General features: G+C 40.7%; 1 long non-coding RNA gene across 4 annotated transcripts; it reads right to left on the bottom strand.

Moving 5' to 3' along the window:
• Nucleotides 1–6,468: 6,468 nt before the first annotated feature.
• LOC112435029 (uncharacterized) lies at nt 6,469–10,541 on the bottom strand. 4 transcript variants are annotated; one of them, XR_003024370.2, is made up of 4 exons: nt 10,382–10,541; nt 9,615–9,680; nt 8,564–9,264; nt 6,469–8,274 (listed from the first exon to the last, which is right to left on the bottom strand). It is a non-coding gene; the product is annotated as an uncharacterized LOC112435029 (long non-coding RNA). The 4 variants fall into 4 exon arrangements; XR_013098974.1 differs by lacking the exon at nt 10,382–10,541 and adding an exon at nt 10,225–10,366; XR_013098973.1 differs by lacking the exon at nt 10,382–10,541 and having other exon boundaries at nt 8,564–8,656; nt 9,109–9,264; nt 9,615–10,215.
• Nucleotides 10,542–17,727: the final 7,186 nt, after the last annotated feature.

The following is a 17,727-nucleotide window of genomic DNA, read 5'->3' as shown; positions in this document are numbered from 1 at the left end:
TTCTGCTGGAGTTTCCACTCCAGCTTCCTCCTGTAATTGTCCTTAGCCTCTCTGATCTTGTCCTTTAGTAACACCTGGATCTTCCTCACCTCCTCTTTGTTGCCCCCTCTGAAAGCCCTCTTCTTGTTGTTGAGGAGGGCTTTGATGTCCTTAGTCACCCACGGCTTGTTATTTGGGTAACAATGAACAGTCTGAGCTGGAACAATAGAGTCGGTGCAGAAAGTTATGTAGCCTGTGATACACTCAGTAAGCCCATTGATGTCCTCGGCGTGAGGCTCACAGAGTGTTTCCCAGTCGGTCACCTCGAAACAGCCCTGTAGTTCCGCTATTGCCTCCTCTGACCACCTCCTAACAGTCCTGGTGGTCACAGGTTCCCTCCTCACAATTGGCACATAGCGGGGGGTGAGGTGAATCAGGTTATGATCTGACCTACCAAGTGGGGGGAGGGAGGAGGAGCTGTATGCATCCTTGACGTTAGCATACAGTAAGTCTAAAGTTTTCTCTCCCCTGGTGGGACAGTCCTCATATTGTTTGAATGTTGGTAGTGTATTGTCCAGTGATACATGGTTGAAATCACCCGAGATCACAATAAAGGCACTCGGGTGCTGAGTCTGTAGCCGAGCTATGGCAGAGTGGATAGTGTCACATGCAGCTGTGGGGTTAGCAGAGGGGGGAACATAGACAGCCACCAAGATGACGTGAGAGAATTCCCTGGGTAAATAATACGGCCTGAGTCCAACAGCACACAGTTCAGTGTCCGGGCAACAAGTCCTTTCTTTGATTGTTGAGAAACCTAAGTGGGTCCCATATATACTAAACAATCTTGAGCCCACATAAAATATATGCCCATATTAACTTAACATAACCCATATGGGGCCCACATAGACATGTTTTCAGGGTCTGACTTGCATTTGCCCATGTGTGACCCATATAGTTTGGCCAGGTAGGCCCCACCTGTGTCATCAGTACTAAAAAATATATACAGATTACCTAACTTTGCCCCACCTGGGGCACACATGGGCAAACGCTTTTCTTTAAATGACTGTGTTTGCCCATGTCTAACCCAGGTGAAAAACCCAAGTGGGTCCTACGTGTGTTTCCCATTTTGAAACAAGTGAAGTGTTTCCCATGTTTGACCCAGCCAGGACCTACTATATGTTTCCACTTGGTTTTGCCCATATGGCTTTCATGTGAGAAACCCAAGTGGGTCCCATATATACTAAACAATCTTGAGCCCACGTAAAATATATGCCCATATTAACTTAACATAACCCACCTGGGGCCCACATAGACATGTTTTCAGGGTCTGACTTGCATTTGCCCATGTGTGACCCATATAGTTTGACCAGGTGGGCCCCACCTATGTCATCAGTGCTAAAAAAAATATATTGATTACCTAACTTTGCCCCACCTGGGGCCCACATAGACATGTTTTCAGGGTCTGACTTGCATTTGCCCATGTGCGACCCATTTAGTTTGACCAGGTGGGGCCCACCTGTGTCATCGATACTAAAACATATATTGATTACCTAACTTTGCCCCACCTGGGGCACACAACAACAGCCTATCCTTAAATGACTGTGTTTGCCCATGTCTATCCCAGGTGGAAAACCCAAGTGGGTCCTACATGTGTTTCCCATTTTGGACCAAGTTAAGTGTTTCCCATGTTTGACCCAGCTAGGACCTACTAAAAGTGCTCACTTGGGATGGCCCATATGGGTTTAATGTGAAGAACCCAAGTAGGCCCCATACAAAAAGCCCAGTTTGAGCCCATGCCCACATGGTACCCATCCAGCCCGAGCAAAAACCAGGTGGGGCCCATATATACATGTTGGCTGGGTAAAAGCCTCCTAAAAGCATTTTTCCAAACTAAAAATATATATACATAATTAAGCTAGACACGAAGAAAGTAAAAGGATGTTACAAACAGAAGTAATTAAATGTGTACAATCAAAAGATTTCTGATGCAATTAAAAACCAGATGCACTGTGTGTCATACAGTCTGAGTAAGTCGTTTTCAAAATAACCACCACAAACCTGCATACTGCATGAGTACCCACGGCTCTGTTCCTTTCACATTCACTAAGATGCATTACATTAAGAATAAGTAGCAGCATGATTCCGAGACATAACAATAATTGGGTTGTAGGCATATCTGCAATAGAGCAGACAGAAGTGACTTTCTTTTTTCACGAGAGGCAAACTTATTTTTCAGTTTACACATTTCACAGCGCTAAGGGTTAAAGAAAATTACAATTGTGGGTGTTTTTCACCCACAATTTATTGTTAAGTCTGTAGAAAGAAAGCTAGAAACAAAGAACGCTAAGAATGAGAGGAAACAAAGCTACCTAGCAACAAAGCAGCGAAAGAAGCAAGGTGTGAATGGCATGTAGACACAGATAACATGAGACAAACAGGACAGAGGATAAGCATCCTCTGTGGTTTATCTACACACAACACCACAGTCAAGAATAGTGTATCCCAGGGGCCCCTTCTTGCTTTTTCTTCTGATTGGTAATGAGGCACAGCTGCCTTATAGTGGGCACAGCAGGCAGGGCCTTGATTGTTACTGCTTACTTAAGCAGGGAAATTGTGGCAAAAGCTACTGGATAGCGATGCAAGTGCAAGAATGGGGACTTTTGGTAATGAAGAGATCCCAATCTTGGTTATCATGATTCAGAACAGTGTTTTCACTTCTGCTAAATATGGTCCACAAGTAGTTCTGGCTTGCTTATTATGTTTTCATTGGCAGTGTATGTGGTGGGCTTTTTATTCTTCCCTCCTTCCCATGAATGGTGTAAATGTGGCTGTGCTTCCTGGAAAATGCTTTTGGAGCAAAAATAGACAGTTGCAAGCCTGAAAGTGGACTAAAAAAAAGTGTAACGGCATGTAATATTTTCATGTACTTAGAGAATATGAAACACTGGAGATGCCTTTTGGTAACAAGGACTCTTCTTCTACAGGCAGCTCATGATTTTGTCCTTTTAATTTAAACACTTTTTTGACTGGTGAATTTAAAAGTCCTTTGGTGTGTATCCACAGGAGCTGACTCACTAGCAAAGCTGCCAGTCTTACTTTTCTCCATCCTTCTGGCATGAAAAAGTTATTACTTTTTACCATCTTGCGATTTGTCAGTACAAGTCAACATGGCTGAAACCACAAGAGGCAAACAGAAAACAATGACCGAACAGAGGATGATTGTGATTGTTTTTGTTTATTTGTTTTCTACTTGGCCCCTCCTCCTCACAGCTGTCAGCCTGACTGTCTGGGGGTGGCAGTTTACCTCAGTATATTTGGATTCTCAGGCTGTTGTTGTTTGGATATGAATCATGAATCCTTTTCTCATTCCCTTCAGGAGTTGCTGGGTGCCAGTTGCTATGGCTACAGTACATCGTGGTTCAGAGAGACACCTTGTGAGATAAATTTGACCAGTGAGACTTATTTATTTTGTCTGTCTTTCACTTTTTCCACCGATGCCGTCCAATTTAGCTTCTGGTGAATAAACCGTTTTTAACACATTTGTGGTGTTAGGGCTCAAGTGAGTGATGAGTAGGTAGCATTTAGAAAAGAGTGTTTGCACATTTGGTTAAAATATTTGAAAATTTTGCTATGAAAGCATATTAGAATGCTTTTTGGCTTTTTTTATGATTGAATGAAAACTGTTTATACAGGCAGCACAATGACTGAATAGAGTCATTTTTAAGGAGATTTAAGAGAAGTTTGTTCACTGAAGTCAAATGAATGCAAACTGAACGCCTACACAAAACTCAGCATTTGCCTCAGTAGTTTGGGCGCAGTGTTTATGAAGGACGTGGGTTGAATCTTCTCTCATCTGGTCCCTTTAGGGGTCGCCACAGTGGATCATTTGTCTCCATCTCACCCTATTCCTAGCATCCTCTGCATGTTCTCCTTCACAATATCCATAAATCTTCTGTGGTCTAACTCTTTTCCTCCTGCTAGCTCCATCTTCAGCATCCTTGGTCCAGTATATCAACTATTTCTCCTCTGCATATGTCCAAACCATCTTAACCATGTCTCTATCTCTATCTGAACCTTTGTCTCCAAACTGCTCAACCTGAGCTACCCCTCTCATGCACTCATTTCTAATCTTGTCCATTGTGGTCACTCCTAGTGAAAATCTTGGAATCTTAGGCTCTGCCACCTCCTGTCTTTGTGTCAGAGCCACCAAACTATACACCACAGCAGGTCTTGGAAACCTTCCCATTCACTCTTGCTGCTATCCTGTTATAAATCACCCCCACACTTGTCCTCACCCACTCCACCCTGTCTGCAGGGAGGACCATTATTGGGTGGCTGTAGCTCAGAAGGTAGTGCAGGTCATTTATTAACTGGAAGTATGGTGGTTTGATCACTGGTTGCTCTGGTCTTGCCAAAATACTAACCCCAAGTGGCTCTCCAATGCATTTATCTGAGTGTGAATGTTAGATAGTAAGTGCTTAAGTATAGAAAAAAGTGATTGTATGAATGGGTGAATAAGGTATGTTGTATATAGTGTTTTTAGTGCTCAGCTAGAGTAGAAAAGCACTATATAAGAACCAGTCCATTTACCATTTAAGTTCTTCTTCATCTCTCTTGTGCATTGCCCATTGCATTGAATGATTGAGCCCAGGTATTTAAACTTGTTCACTTCACTACTTCTGCGCCTTGCAGCCAGCTTCATTGTTACACCTCTCTCTCTGTCATTCACACCGATGTATTGTGTCTTGATTCTACATTCATTCCTCTCTTCTCTCTAGTCTCTACCACTCCAGGCTCTCTTTCACATGCACCCTAATCTCACTAAAGAACACAATGTCATCTGCGAATGTCATAGTCCACGGAGACTCCCGCCCGACCTCATCTGTCAGCCGGACCATTCTATCACTCCAGCCACAAACCTCACCTGTCTTGGTGTCCTCATACAAGTCCTGCACTACCCTCACATACTTATGTGCCACTCCTGATTCCCGCATGAAGTAACACAGTTTTTCTCATTGCACCCTATCAAATGCTTTCTCTACGTCCACAGAAACACAGTGCAACTCCTTCTGACCTTCTCTGTACTTCTCCATCAACACACTCCCATCTTTCCTACACATCTCCATACCTCCACATATATGTCACTAGACCACTGTTCATCCTTGTTATAGCTGTCCTCACTTCTTCCTTACAAATCCCCTGTACTCACTGATTCATTAACTTTTCTACATCTGTCCTCCTCTCTCTCTCTCTCTCTCTCTCTCTCTCTCTCTCATTTTCAACATTCATCAGCTCCTCAGAGTACTCCTTACACCTTCTGAACACACTCTCTACCCTCATTAGTATATTTCCATCTCTATCCTCAATGACTCTCTTGCATTCCCTTTCCAGCTTGATCTCTCTATCTAGCCAATTGATAAGTTTTTTTCCTCCTTCCTTAGTGTCCAGCGTCACACACAACTCACTACCTCTCTCTTTGCTGTATGTCTAAGCCTCCCAGTACTCCTGTCTACTTTCATCTCCCTTTGTCACTCCCTATGTCTTTACTAACCTCCTATGAATGTTATCCTTTACTTCCTCATTCTACTACCAAGTCTCCTTGTCCTCTTTCCTCTTTCCAGCAGATACACAAAACAGATATTTTCAGTTCCCTTCAATACTACAGCAGCACTTTACAAGTCATCTGGTAACTGCTACCATGCAGCCTGTCTCAACTCCTCCCTGAACTCTGTCCAATATGCTTCGTTCTTATCCACCATTTAAAGCTTGCCTACATGTTCACCACAGTTATTTCCACTGTTTTTGCAAAAGCCACTACCATCTGCCTTAGTGAATTTCTCTCCATGCCTACCCAATACCTCCTCATTATGTTGCTTTCACCCATATATCTATTGAAGTCTGCTCCAGTCTTCTTCCTTCAAGATTACTCCTACTCAATTTCTCTTCGTAACTTTAGCGTGATGGAATATTATGAATCCACTTCCAATGTTCCTGGCCTTGGTCCCTTCTCCTCTGCACACATTATACACTGTATAGCCCAAAAGTATTTTCTTGTCCTTGACATGCATATAAACTTGAGTGACATTTCCTTAAACCATAGGGTTCAATCACTCTCTGCACACTCAAAAAAATGAAACGTTGACTTTAATTAAAATTATTTTGTCAACAGGTTCCACGAAATTGAATTATGTTAGTTTAAAGCAAAAATCTTTAGTTCATCTAATTTAAAAAAAACTACTTAAGATTAACAAGACATATTTAAGACTAACTAAATCAAGTTATGTTGTATGAACAAAGATGATATATTTTCAGGTTAGAGAGTTTAGATTAGTTACTTCAACACATTTCTTATTTGTGGCAGTAAAATGTTAAATTTAAGTTAGATTAATTCAAATATTATATTTTCAGCCACCTTGTGCTTTATTAATTAGTTTTACATAAATCTATTTTGTCAACAGGTTCCACACAAATGAATTAAGTACATCCAACTTATTTTTTAAAATTTCTTTTATTGCCAACACATTCAGTGAGCATTTGTGTAAACCCAGTCCAAAATAAAACACAACAGCTCATTAGGGTTAGTAATTAACAGTATGTAGACAGATGCAACATCAAGACTTTAAATTAAATGTCTGTATCTACCAGAAATAGAAGAGAGAAAAAAAAAAACACATTGAAGATCACATAACACATTGATAAGATGACACTTGAGTTATGCACATGTGATGCTAGTAAGGTCTGTGAGTGTTTTTTTCTTTTAGTGTCTAAAATGGATAGCAAAGTTGCTATTTGCAATGATTGCTTAGGGTCAGTCCAGTAACACAATGCCAATGAAGTGCTTTCCTTTAACAATGCAAAGTGAAGTGTCCACCTCAACAGCCACAATTTAAAAAAATTTTATGTAACAACAACAACAACAACAACAACAACAACAATAATAATAATAATAATAATAATAATAATAAATAGTCCACTGATATTAGCAATCAAAGAAAATTACATCACCATCCCAAATAAAACTTTAACAAAACATGCCAACATTATGGTCTAACAATAAAACAGCTTGTCAGCGTTCAGTTTTTTTGCAACAGCACAGCAGTAACCATTTAACACTTGCCACTGTCAACATTTATTTTACTAGTGTTTGGGCAAAAAACTTCAGATGTAAACATTTTAACATGGAAACAATTGTTCGTCTTTAAAAGTCCACAAAATATACATTCATCCTGCATTCCCAACTTGGATGATCTGATATCCTCGTGTTGGTGTTGTTCCCAGACCATCATGAAAATGTTGTCACATTGTTGTGACGTTATTCTTTTGTGCGCCAAGCCATTCGTGCATTTATGAAATTCCAATGTTGCAAGGACAATATCAATTCTGCTTACTGTTTATTAAAGGGTTACGGTTAGGGTTAGGGTCCGTTGATCGGCGGACAGAGGCGGTTTCACGCAGCTTAAGTACAGTTTTTTGTTTTACGCCGGTTTTTCCCGAAGTCGCAAAAGTATGACGTCACAACATTCTGATTGGTCACTTGCAATGTTGATCCTGGAACAACATTTAGTATGATGATCTGGGAACAACACCAACACGAGGATATCAGATCAACCTCCTAACTTACCCTTATTTTTAGTATGTATTGCAATTACCTTTACAATGCACACAATGTAACACAAACTGAATATGAACATATTTCCACCTCATAACAATATGCCTTGAACGCTAATATACACACCACCCTTCAACATTTCTGGTGCAGTATCATCTCTCAATTAAATCCTTTAAATCTCAATACTTTTGATTGTCTCTTACTAGCCCCCCACAACAGTAAAATCTCTCAAATTGTAGTAGTTTACAAACTTTTCAAAATGTTCTAAATTTCTCTTAAATGTAATTTTCCCGTTATCTGTCATTTACAAATTACCATTTTATTCCCATTCAGCCTCCGAAAAACTTCTGTCCATCTGACAGAACATTCATCATCCAAATTAAAGGTTGGCTTATTCATTCAGTGTATTCTTGAGCAACTGTACCTTGGTCAAGAGTATGCTGACATACAGATGAAGGAAGAGCTTCTGAAGTACTTCAAAGAAAGCTTTCAGTCTTGAGGTTAACTGAGATTCAGTGCATATATCCCACCCATTAAGAGTGCACATGCAGAGGCCAGGTCTTCCAGGTCATGCAGGACACACTAGATGGTTACACCCACATCGGCTGGAGGAGTGCTGGCATCAGCTCTTTCGATGGTAAAGATAGCAAGGGTAATTTGTTCCAGCTCCCTCTGAACAGCTGTAGCTTAGACACAAAAACAAAGAAAAATGGCATCCAGTTTTAAAAAAAGAAAGAAAAAGGGCCAAAGCTACCCTTTAATGACGTAAACACAATATTAGGAACATGCACCCCAGTGTGCCACTATTTCAGACTACAGATTCAACGATAAATATAAATAGTTTGGGTATACAAGAAGATTTCCCAAAACATTTAAACAGGTTCCATGCAAATTACAACAACAACAACATGCAACAACATTAGTTATTCAAAATTTGGTTTAATACAGATAAAAAACTAAACTAAAATTACCAACCAATTATTCTTTGAAGAGGATGCTTGGGTCTTCATTCAGGTAAAAAGGTAGTGCCCTGAGGACACACTCCCTCCCCTTTTCAATACTTTCCTTCTGTAGAGAGTGGCAGAGATACAGGAAGAGAAAACAGATATACTTTAGGATGACAGAAACTCACATTATACGCAAAATGAATGACATATCCACTGCACAGATAGACATGTACACAAGACCAACTAATCATCACATGGACATGAATAGTTAACCTGTTGGGCAGGGTTTCCACCACATTATATATGTCCATAATGGAGGTAAAGACAAACTAATACATCATCTTTTTTGCATTCAAAACATAACATAAAAACATTCACTTCTGGTTTAACCTAAATCAAGGGATCAGATTTTACATATGTTTAGGTAATTTAAATTTTCCAACGTTTTGAGTACCAAACTTTGTCTGGCTTAATATAAATGTAAGTGCACTGTGCAGCTACCATACACTAGCTGTTTAAATTTGAAAATGATCTTATTAGCCATAATATTTTGCTACCAACAGAATAACGCACCTGTGTGGCTGGGGCCAAAGTTTATCTAATTTTCTTCCCTGCAACGCCTCCTTTTTTCTTGAAGACTTTTATGAGCTGGTCAGTGTATTGGTCAAGTTGTGTAAAAAGCCTTGGAACATGTGCAGCAGTAGTAATCCTCACATATTCTGCTTCCACCTGAAAATATGTCAACAAACACAACATACTGTACTGTAAATATACATACTATATGTACACATATACAAACTAAAACTAATGTAGTAAGACCTCATTAAAGCTATAATTTTAACACAAACATTTACACAAAATGCTAATGGAGCCATTACAGCTTTTATTGTTATTTATCAAGTTCCAAAAAATATTGATCACAGCTGATCTGAAAAGAATTTCATGCCTCAGGCCCTTGAACTGCAACCTTTACCATGGTTCAGATGTGGAGAAGAAATAACAGGGGCATGGGATGGGTCACAAAAGAAAACTTAACTTATAAAACAGTTTTGTTTTTAAAAGTATAACAGTTCACATACCACATACAAGCTCAGCAATACCACATACACCACATCAGTATAGGAGGGAGCAGGTAAAGGCAGGATCTGAGATTTATAAAGTAAAACAAGAAATTCATTACTTAATTTCAAGAAGCAAATTATTGTTTGAATTACAACTAAATAAAATACTACTCAGAAGAAAAGCAAGAGATTGACACTGCCATGTGCTAACTTTCTATAGAAGCAATTATCACCAGGTCTGTCGACCTCCATTGTCTGTCCACTCATATGTCTTGAATAATTTTATTAAAAAAATTAAGTGTGTACTTTCACAAACTGTAATTTATAACTACATTGATATGTATAACTCCGCTAGGAAACATGCTGTATTTACAGACCATTTTTACATAATACAGATTACTGATAGAGCAGAACAATGGTGTCACAGTGGCTTTCGCCCTTGACTTTTTGGATTTTAAATGTCACTTTATGCTATCCTTGCTATCCTATTCGATATTTCCGACTCTCGGATTACAGAAAAGGAATCCCAAGAAAGCAAATGGAAAAATAACCCCTTGAAAGAATAACCCCATGAACCCCTGTAGCTAATCCCTTAATAAAACAAAAAAACAATAAAAATGTTTCTTACACAGTCCACAAAATAAGCATGTCCAGGACCCAGTAAAACTAATGTAAAACAAGCGCACGCAAACGATATAACATGTCTTGTAAGACAAACGCAAAATATAACCATGCTGGACATATAGATACTACACAACATAGTCAAAGAAAAAAAGTGGTCTTACCTCTCAAAGAAACAGTAGCTTGGCGCCAAAACAGCCTTTTTCAGTTAAATTTGAAGTCTTGCGCATGAGCAGGCACAAGCCGTGAAACCTTCTTGTTCTGCGCGGTTTCATTACAACTGTTTTTGCATTACTGCCACCTTGTGGATATACAAGGTATATCGATCCTAATCGACTTAAATGTTATGCGATCAAGTAACACATTAGTATTATGTACGTTGAATAATAGACACAATTACGTAGACTTGATTAGAAAAACATATGTTAACTTAACAAAAACATATATTTTAAGTAAAATGAAAATAAATAATTAATATACACTGAACAATCCACCTCATTCATTTTTTTGAGTGCACTTTGTGCAGGCCAGTCAAGTTTTTCAACACAAAACTCGCTCATCCATGTCTTTATGGACCTTGCTTTGTGCACTGGTGTACAGTCATGTTGGAACAGGAAAGGGCCATCCCCAAACTGTTCCCACAAAGCTGGGAGCATAACATTTAAAAATGTCTGGTAGTGCTGAAGCATGAACAGTTCCTTGCAGTGGACCTAAGGGGCAGAGCCCAACTCCAGAAAAACAGCCCCAGACCGTAATCCCACCTCCACCTAACTTAACAACTGAAACAATGGAGTCTGACATGTACCTTTCTCCTTGCAACCGCCAAACCCAGAATTGTCCATGGGATTGCCAGAAGGAGAAGCGCGATTCGTCCCTCCAGAGAACATGTCTCCAATGCTTTAGAGTCCAGTGGTAGCGTGCTTTATACCACTGCATCTGACACTTTGCATTGTCCTTGGAATGCAGGTGCTCGGCCATGGAAACCCATTCCATGAAGCTCAGTGTGTAACTTTGCCAAACCAATATTAGACTCTGTAGTTTTCTCTGGTCCTCTCGTGACATGTTTAGCCACATGTCTCCTTAAATTGTCTGAGTGGTGTCAAACAATTACCTGGGCTTTACAGATAATTAGGTAACCCTCTGGGGAAAACCTGGTCTTGTTAAAAGAGACGGCACCCATCCTACTTTAGATGGAGCAGCTCTCATTTTTAAAAGATCATCACAAATTTTTTAAGCTCAGACTGCAGGCTAACTTTTTCTTCCCAGAGTATTTCAAAGTAGAATGGGAGGCAGAGCTTTCAGCTTTCAGGCCCATCTTTTGTGGCACCAGCTTTCAATGTGGATTCAGGAGACAGACATTGTCTCTACTTTTCTATAGTTAGGTTTTGATCTGGTGGCCACGAATCATCCATTAGTTATGTTGCAATAGATCTAGGCTGCTGGGGGGGGGGGGGGGTTAAACACCTCTCTGCATTTAATTATCATAATTAATCTCTGGCTCTCTTCCTTTATCCTATCGTCTTTATCCTATCTTTATCCACTCACCCCAACCGGTCATGGCAGATGGCAACCCCTCCCTGAGCCCGGTTCTGCTTGAAGTTTCTTCCTTTTAAAGGTGAGTTTTTCCTTCCCACTGTCACCAAAGTGCTTGTTCATAGGGGGTCATATGATTGTTGGGGTTTTCTCTACGGTTGTTTTGTATTATTGCAGGGTCTTTACCTTACAATATAAAGTGCCTTGAGGCAATTGTTGTGATTTGGTGCGATATAAATAAAACTGAATTGAACTGAAGCGAGTGAATACTTTTGGCATTATTGTGTATTTACCTTCCTCTTCTCCATTGTCTCAGCCAGCTCCTTCTCTTTACTAGCCATAGTCCCTACATTTAATGCACCTTCTCTCACCTTCCTGCCTTTCCTTCACTCCCATTGTCGTGTAACATGCCTTCACCCTCTATTTTTTCTTTGTTTTGGGCAAACAGTGGCACAGTTTCCACTGACACCTTCTAGGCCAACAGCGCTCGAGGCAGTTGTCGTCAACCTGGGTTCTGACCAATCCAGTCTGGAAATCTTGTTTCCGGCCTTCTCGATGCAGCCCTCCCCACTGGCACTGGCTTGTGGCCCCCTCCGTGGCTGGATTTCGTGTGTTGACTAGTGGGTGCAAACATTTACAGGCTCATACTTTCATGCAGCATGTATCTGCTTGTCATTATTTGCATAGATTATGGATATTTATACATAGTCAGTGGGAGAGCCGAGTTGGTACAGTACACTATTGACAATAACCAATAGGTATTTTGTGTGAGAAGAGGGTTCTGTAAATGCTGAAGTTTACATAAGAAATTGCAGAAGCATCATCAAACATTCAGTCTGATTACATTTCTGCTAGAATGATTATCTTCTTTAATGGATATGCTTGATTGAAAGACAGTTAATTATTTTTCGCAGAGGCTATGGATAAAAAAAAATGTATAACACACATACAGGCATGATACACCTCTCAGCGCTCTGAAAAGGGTGTGTGATTATCAAAACCAAGCATGAGAGCAGCGCACAAAAATGAAGTGAAGTGCATTTTGATTGGCTGCTTGTTCCTTCCTGAACTGCCTCTGCAGGAACTAGATGCCCTGAGCCCTCCCTCGGCGAGCAGGACAACACATTTGTCAGTTAACTGAAACAGCTCATCTAAATTTAAAATGTAATTTAAGATCCATTCAAATGTATAAGCTGCAATGCACCTTGCAATATTAACAATTTACCAACACGCTCACAGCATGAATACAGGTCACCTGGGAAGATGTGTGAGTGTGTGCGAGTTACATTGTGTACATCACTGTGTGTGTTTTGATGAACTGAAGCCTTTTTCTTGCACTTGTTTAGCATCAATTCTGAGATCTGGCCAAATTCAAAAACCCTGACACTTCTATGTGTTGGTAGATATTCAAGCCTCACAGGCAGAAAACGGATTAAAAAGCTAGCTGCTTGCTGTAGCATCCAAGGACTCTTATTATGTATCTGCTGCCTCTTTTTAAATCACTGATGCAAAAAGTATGCTCTCATATGACAGAGAGGGAGGGTGCAATGTTTGTGTGTGTGTGTGTGTGTGTGTGTGTGTGTGTGTGTGTGTGTGTGTGTGTGTGTGTGTGTACACACGGGTGGTGCATATATGCATACTGTGTGGAGGAATGGAAGTCCTTGTGCTGTTATACTCAAACAAAGGTTTCCACAGCAACCACATGCACCATTAGTCCCCTTGTAAAAACTCAGGGATAAAGCACCTCAATTACCCCTCATTCTCATGTACACACAGGCACACGCGCACACATGCACTCTCACCTTTAGATCTGCATGTCAACTTTTGACTGTGGATAGCTTTGTACAAATGGTACCACAACATCCTATAGGACAATAAGGAAATGAATGGAAGTGGCTGGTTTATCAAAAAGCAATGCTGTGAGAAATTAAAAAAAGACTAGAAAGGGCAAGTAATTTGCCTTTTACAACAATTATCAGCCTTATTGCAATTAAAAAAGATTCAGTTCTTTAGACTCCTAAAGAATAGTGACTACAGCTTGTCATAAAATTCCCAGTGATCTTGACAAACTACCGTAACTGTGCTTTACTCTGCTTTGATTTGAAAATGTTAAGAACTCCAGTTTACAAATTAAAAGTAACAAAGCTCTATTAGTACAAAGAAACTGAAGGGAACCCAGTTTATGGAGAGAACTTTAGTGCTGGAATTTTTTAATTAAAAGCAACAATGCCGAACATTGCTTCCAGCAACTGGCCTTCAGGAGTTGAGTTTACTCTCATGCCTACACAACATAACAAGACCCATTGTTACTGAAGGGTTTCTAGAAACTTACAGCCATGACATACACAAATGCTAATGCTAAAGCTGTTTCTGCATGAGCTGAGCAGCATCGCTGTTCTTCTTGTACAAATTGTCTCATGCCAATTCAATACTGTTTTTCTGATTCACAGAGTTGTTGTAAAAGCAGTGTATCTGTCTTTTTTTTGCCTGTGGTTTAGACTGACAAATGTTTCTCATGTGATTCAAGTTTTGTTGTCTAACATACTTTTTTTGCTACATTTTTCCTGTTGTTATTGTTGTTTGGTAATGAGCAGTGCATGTGTCTCTTTCATTTTAATTAAAATGTCTTCCATTTCTTACCCTGTGACAGTGCAGTAAAGGTTTTAGCATGTCAGCTCAGTCTTGCAAGGCAGTGTTGCCAATTTGCTAGCAAACACCAGACTTCTCTCCACCAAATGCCATAATTTGACTGCTTTCACTCTTGTACCAACTGCCTCCACCACCAGTTTTTCATCTTTTACAGACCGCTGCTGTTACTTAGAGTACTCCCAAGTCACTATGTCTCTTTTAACATGGCACAAGGCTGACCGCATGGTCACATTAAAAGACAGGCGCAAACAAACATTAGGACTCCACGCACATTTCTTCTACTGCATGTCTGTTTCACCATACCCAAACTAATCTCACAAAAGCCTCAAAGCCACTCTTTTATTTAAAAAAAATGTTATGTGAATAGTCATTTTTATTGCACATAGGGCAAAGGGTGAAGACAAGGCTGTTTCAATATTTTTTGCATTGTAACTGGTCCACAGAAACTCAGTTTGCATGCTATTATTTGGCAGCGGTGCACGCAAGCCTCTCAAAATCCATTAAAAAAAAAAACCTGAGTTTTCCCTCATCTGTTTTTTGCTCCACCAGTTTTACACATTGACATCTTTATTAGGTTAAATTTTACAGTTCACTGATGAATCTGTGACAAATCAGATCAACAAAACTCAACAATAAATACACTGACCAGCCACTTTACTGTTGCAGGGTGTGTAAGAAGATGGTTGGAAGCATCAATCAGAAGATGCTTACACTGTGGTCATAAAAAGATGGACATAGTGGCTCATATTTGTCATGGATTTGCTGTGTGGCAGGCAGGATGAGGACCCATATGCAGGACTCAAGACGAAGGAATAAACTCAAAACGCCAGCTTTATTGCTGGATTAACTTCATGTCAAATACAAAACTAAACTAGAAAGACAAAACCCAAACTAAAACACTATAAACCAGGAACTGCGAGCTAGGAATTGACTAGGAGCACAGATGGGAAAACCACAGCATAGTAAGAGGACAACGCAAGAACAGACAGGGAAAAACACATGGCTTAAATACACAAGCAGGACAATGAGAGGATGGGGAACAGGTGGGAGCACAGCTGGGACAAATCAGACCTAAGGAGGCAAGAGGAAGCAAGATTAGACACACTGCACGCAGGACAAGGACTATCAAAATAAAACAGGAAACACACAGACTGAAGACATGCAAGCTTAACACAGTGACTGGGGAGACAGGGAACATAGCAATGAGGGTGAAATGAAACGTGGGACACAGGAAAAGCATAGAGTAGACATGGGAACAGAGACTAAAAAGAAGCTGAGAAAAATACTAATGGGAGGGATAATAAGATCACTGAGAACTAAAGAAGAGTAAAACCAAGAATAACAATAATCAAAGAAAATAATTATAAAGTCTGAAACACAGATAAGAGAAGGACAAGTGGGTGAAAAATTTGTCTGACAGACAGAACTACAGAATCAGCAATTAGAAACAACAGCATTGCAGATGTGGAAGCGGAGCAACTGGCGGTGAAAGTTTTGGCCTATCTTAGCAATGCAAAGGACCGCACATCTAATATTAGCATGCAGGAGAGGAAGCCACTCGCATTGCTGAGTAAGGACAACAACATCATCATCCTTCCAGCAGAATCGGGTAGGTGCTCAGGTTTGCTAAACCAGTAAGATTGCCGGTTGCCGGTTCGATCCCCAGGCTCTCTGTCCTGGTCGTTGTGTCCTTGGGCAAGACACTTTACCCTACCGCCTACTGGTGTTGGCCAGAGGGGCCGATGGCGCAATATGGCAGCCTCGCTTCTGTCAGTCTGCCCCAGGGCAGCTGTGGCTACAAGTGTAGCTGCCTCCACCAGTGTGTGAATGTGAGAGTGAATGAATAGTGGCATTGTAAAGCGCTTTGGGTGCCTTGAAAAGCGCTATATAAATCCAATCCATTATTATTATTATTATTATTATTAAGACTATCGTGAGAATATTGTGTCCGCTATTGACCTGACCTGATACCACAGGGTATACCCGGGGTAAGCTAAACCAAATCTGTATGGTTTACCAAGGTGTATCTTTAAGACCTCTTGTCTATTTGATCAACTCAGTCATCTATAACATCACAAAGTTTCCGGCTTTGATCCTCAACCCGTTGATAGACATCTCTAAACACCACATCCAGAACAACTTGGATTTTGTTGAGATGATGAGAGATGTCATTATGGAGGCAGATGAAATGATGGTCTCCTGTGATGTAACATCTCTCTCTATTTTTGTAGAGTGGTACTTCATAAGAGATTACTGGATGACTCCAACCTCAGCAACAGGAGCACTCTCAGCACCGACCAAGTTTATTTTCTCTTGTTTTCTCTTCTCGTGGCTTCATTTCACATATTTCACATACAAGGGTCAGGACTACAGGCAGTAACATGGGTATGTCATGGGTTCCCCAGTTTCACCCATTGTGGCCAACTTGTATATTGAGTAAGTGGAAAAAGAGGGCTTTGCTATACTACCCTGGAATACCACCAATTTATTGGTTCAGGTATGTGGATGACGCCTGAATGAAAATCAAATCTTAGGATGTACCACAGTTCATTGATACCATTAACTCTGCGGACAAACACATCAAATTCACCAGGGAGGATGTGACAGGCTAACTTCCTTAGACTGTGAGATCAGGCGACCGTGGCTCAGGGGGTTGGGAAGCGTATCTGTAACCGGAAGGTCGCCGGTTCGATCCCCGGGCTCTCTGTCCTGGTCGTTGTGTCCTTGGGCAAGACACTTTACCCTACTTGCCTACTGGTGTTGGCCAGAGGGGCCGATGGCGCGATATGGCAGCCTCGCTTCTGTCAGTCTGCCCCAGGGCAGCTGTGGCTACAACCGTAGCTTGCCTCCACCAGTGTGTGAATGTGAGAGTGAATGAATAGTGGCATTGTAAAGCGCTTTGGGTGCCTTGAAAAGCGCTATATAAATCCAATCCATTATCAACTGTGAGATATTTAAAAGGTGACGTGCGCCATAAACCATCACATACGGATCAGTATTTAAGGTTTGACTGTCATCATCCACTGGAGCACAAACTGGGTGTCATTAGGATGCTACAACACAGAGTAAACACCATCCCCACAGAAACAGCGGCTAGTGAAGCAGAGGAACGTCATATCAAGAAGGCCCTGAGGAAATGTTGTTTTCCCAGCTTCACATCACATGAGCTTTCCAAGCTGGGAAGGCACCTAAAGGAAAGCTCCAGATGATCCAGGAGAGAAGGACAACTGCTGTCTAAGAGAAGACCTTTAGTGATCCCTTGTGTCTGGAGTATTGAAACAGCTGAGAAACATTTTCTCTAAGCACCGTGTCTTTTAAACTCTTAAAC

Source organism: Maylandia zebra, linkage group LG6 (assembly GCF_041146795.1).
Source record: "Maylandia zebra isolate NMK-2024a linkage group LG6, Mzebra_GT3a, whole genome shotgun sequence".
NCBI lineage: Eukaryota > Metazoa > Chordata > Actinopteri > Cichliformes > Cichlidae > Maylandia > Maylandia zebra.
This window is presented reverse-complemented; position numbering and strand designations above follow the sequence as displayed.